Below are 3,563 nucleotides of genomic sequence, written 5' to 3'. Positions count from 1 at the left end.
TAAAGCACCAGTCAATTAATTTGTATTGATGTGATCGGTTAACCCTCTTCCCTGGAAATCGCTGGTTGTGTCCCTAAATCAGAAAGAATTATTATTTATTGATTAGTTATTCTAGAATAAAGAGCTGGCAGAATCGTTAGAGCGTTGGGATAGAATACCTTTTTGGCATTTGTTCCATTAATTTGCATCCTGATTTCAAATCTCCGCGAGGTCTTCTTTGCCTTTCATCGTTTCGGGTCAATAAAATTATATACTGGGGGTCTATGTTTTCGACTTACTGCTCACCCCAAAATTATTCGCCTCGTGCCTATATCAGAAACTTTTGAAAAACAAATATAAACACAAAGTCATAGTTTTGAAGTCTAATATAACACAAGGTTATACAACTATATATCCTTTGATAGTTAATGGAATAGTCAATGTATTTTAATTTATCTTGGTATCAGTTTATCTCTATTACAGCTATTTTGCAGACGAAGCTGAAAAAACTTTGCAGAGATTGCTCACCTTGTATGTGAACCATGAACGGTAAGTATCATAGTTGTAAAGTGGTTATACTGACAGATAAACGGAGCTTATCAGTGAGGTTTTGGCATTAGGCGGTGTGTTGTGGCTAGATATGTTGGTTACAAGCATTGCGAAAGGAAGGAAATAAAGGTCTAATCATTTGATAATGATTTCTGAGGTATTCGTTCAAGACCACACATATTATCTGATACGGGTTGGATGTTGATGGTCAAATTGATCACATTATTTGAGTGCTCTTTATTTTATCGACTCTACAAGAATTCATCCTTCATCATATTCTCTTAAAAGTACACGGCTTCCTCTCACATTCAATAGCATGGCCCAGCTACAATATAATGCAGTCTTGACTAAGGCTATCACCATGGTCGACAGCCTGCTTGCAGTAGGTGTACGACTGCCAGCTATCATTAAATAAACTATATCTATTTGTGCACAACACAACGTGAATAAAAACTAGAACTAATCAATGATGAGCTGTCAAAAATTCAAAATATAAATTAGATTATTCACCAGCGCTAGCATAATTTATGACTACTTTATATAGCGGCTAACCTATTCTCTTGATTGGGAAAGCTGAGTATGTCTTCTCTGAGGAGCGGTCAGCAAACCGTAAAGTGATCCGTCAAGAGATTCCCTTGTTCTTTTTCCAAATATTAGTAGTATAGAAAGAGTGCGTTTACATTCATATTTAACGCACAGGGAAATTTGTAATATTTAAATATATTTCTGTTCTGTTACTAGTAATTTTATTTCAAATCATCAATTAATAGCGATTGTTAAACTTCACACAAGGCTATCTGATGGGGTGGTGCTATTGTAAATGATGAAGTGAAGCTTTCTGATATTTCGCTTTCTGCCCTTGCTATAGGACACACCATCTTTCTATTGCCGCCTTTGTTTGTTCCTCGGTGAAGTACTTCAAGGCTCTCCTGCTTAGCTCTTGCAAATGAGGACAAGATGGTCTTTTACGGTGATTCCATACATGCACCCACTATTTCCTTACGCCGTCGTCATGTCTTAGGACTTGTAGCCCCTGCACTTTCATATTGCTGGCTTTTTCTCCTTTTTACACTGTCCGAGAAGAAAGCCCTTAAATGGCTTTTACTGCCTAAAATTTAGACTTTCTGCTCTGAATCTTCATTCTTAAGGTCATCCGCTACAGGGTATATCTCCGTTTCTTTTATGGTTTCTTTAGTTCACGAGGACTTGAGTACAAAACGTTTTGAAGTATTTCTTCCGACATTTTCAGTTCCGAGTTCAAATAGCAGCGAGATCTAGTCAGGGTTTCCATCGCTGTGGGATCGATGAAATAAAGTACCAGTCAAATACTGCGTTCGATTCAATCGACTAATCGGTCCACCAATTTCGCTTCTGCCTGCAACGTTAATGATTATTTTAAAGCAAGGTGAATGAGAAAGATTCGTGCATGCATGTATGAACGCATGCTACATATGCATGCTTGCATGATATATCTATCTATCTATTCATATGTCTGTCACTATATATACAAAACGTGTACTGAGAAAGTACTAAATACAGAAGTAGACTCGAAATATTTTTATTTATACTTTTAAAGTTGGCAGTGATTTCGAAGTTTCACCACTTCCGGTAGAACATAGTTCTGTATTAAAGTTTAGAAAAATTAATTTGTTGGGTAGAGAGGAAGAAGCTTGCGATTGGATAATTGATTGCGAGAGGTGAGAGGAGTGGTTGAAGGAAGAGAATATATAAAAGGAAGAGTTATGTTGTAATTATTGGTAAATTGAGGATTATCTGATCTGATCTGGGGGAGTTCGTAAAAATCGTATCTTTAAAAAAGCAGAAACAAAAAAAAAAGGTAAGGAAAACAGAATTGGAACCAGGCAAACCAATTACAGAAAGGAGAGAAAACCTGAAGAAATTGGAAGCTTAGAAGGCATACAATAAGGTGTGTGATTATATTTTAATGTTTAAATGTTTGAATTCTCATATCGAAGAGGGTACGTTTTTACATTATATATATTTTTTCATTCGTCTTATATATTTATATATTAAGTGGGCAAATGAAAGTGAGCACATGTGGGTTTTAGTTTTGCTCGTGAGAATACGTTTCTAGCTTTCTTTGTGAGCGAATTTATCTTAGTTGAACGTGGGTGTTTAAATATTATATACACCGATGATTGCGTGTTCAAATACGTGGGGGCCACTTTATTTATTTGAACAGATGTGAATCCTTTCGTTCAGTAGATTTGGATTTTATTGAAACACATGGATGCATGTTGCTTGGTGTACCTTTGTATGCTTGTGGTTAATAGTATGTGAAAAGTTTAATACGTTTTGTATAGGTTTTTCAATTTACTTTATATTTTATGTTCTATGTATTTTGAACATAAACATTTTACTCTTTTCTCGTGAAGGAAGCATTCTGTTGGCGTAAAAAAAGAAACACAAAACCTTTAACTTTCATAAACGCCTTTCGTTCACCCCACTCTAATATTTAAACTTTTAAAAAATACGTTAAGTGCTATTCTTATTTATATACATGTTTATAGTTTTTATATGTTTACAAACACTCATAAATATTACATTTTATGCACGCATATATACTTAAGATATTATATATTAACGCCATATTATTTATTCATTTACCAACGCCATATATTTCGTATATATCTACAAACAAACAATTTATATTATATAATTTATTTACAAACATATCTAATCTTTTCATACAATTTCGCAGAACTCGCCCAAAATGTTCCTTCGTTTTCCCCGAAAAACAACCCCCCCCCCACACACACACACACACATTTCTCGAAACACTTTCTCGTTCCAAAAATACTGTATGTTTTTTTTTTTTTAATCTGGATGCTACTAGTTTGATAAGTAAATACGTAAACCATTTGTTTATCTCCCTTTAATTTTATTCCCCACCTCTCCAACACTTAAAATTGAACCCTCTATCGCAATTAGGGACCAACTGCAGCCTGCGGGACCTTCCGAAATACCTAATTTTACGAGCAAAATAACGTTCATTAAAGGCTTTTTAGTAGTAC

At 34.9% G+C, this 3,563-nt stretch overlaps 1 long non-coding RNA gene across 1 annotated transcript in view; it reads left to right on the top strand.

Moving 5' to 3' along the window:
• Positions 1 to 1,940: 1,940 nt before the first annotated feature.
• LOC106881773 (uncharacterized) overlaps positions 1,941 to 3,563 on the top strand; it is a 28,191-nt gene continuing 26,568 nt past the window's right edge. The window contains exon 1 of the long non-coding RNA XR_001410898.2: positions 1,941 to 2,455. This is a non-coding gene — a long non-coding RNA (uncharacterized LOC106881773). The remainder of the gene's footprint in view (positions 2,456 to 3,563) is intronic.

This window comes from Octopus bimaculoides, chromosome 15, assembly GCF_001194135.2.
Source record: "Octopus bimaculoides isolate UCB-OBI-ISO-001 chromosome 15, ASM119413v2, whole genome shotgun sequence".
In the NCBI taxonomy this organism is placed as follows: domain Eukaryota; kingdom Metazoa; phylum Mollusca; class Cephalopoda; order Octopoda; family Octopodidae; genus Octopus; species Octopus bimaculoides.
The sequence above is the reverse complement of the archived record's forward strand: the minus strand, read 5'-3'. Positions and strand labels throughout refer to the sequence as shown.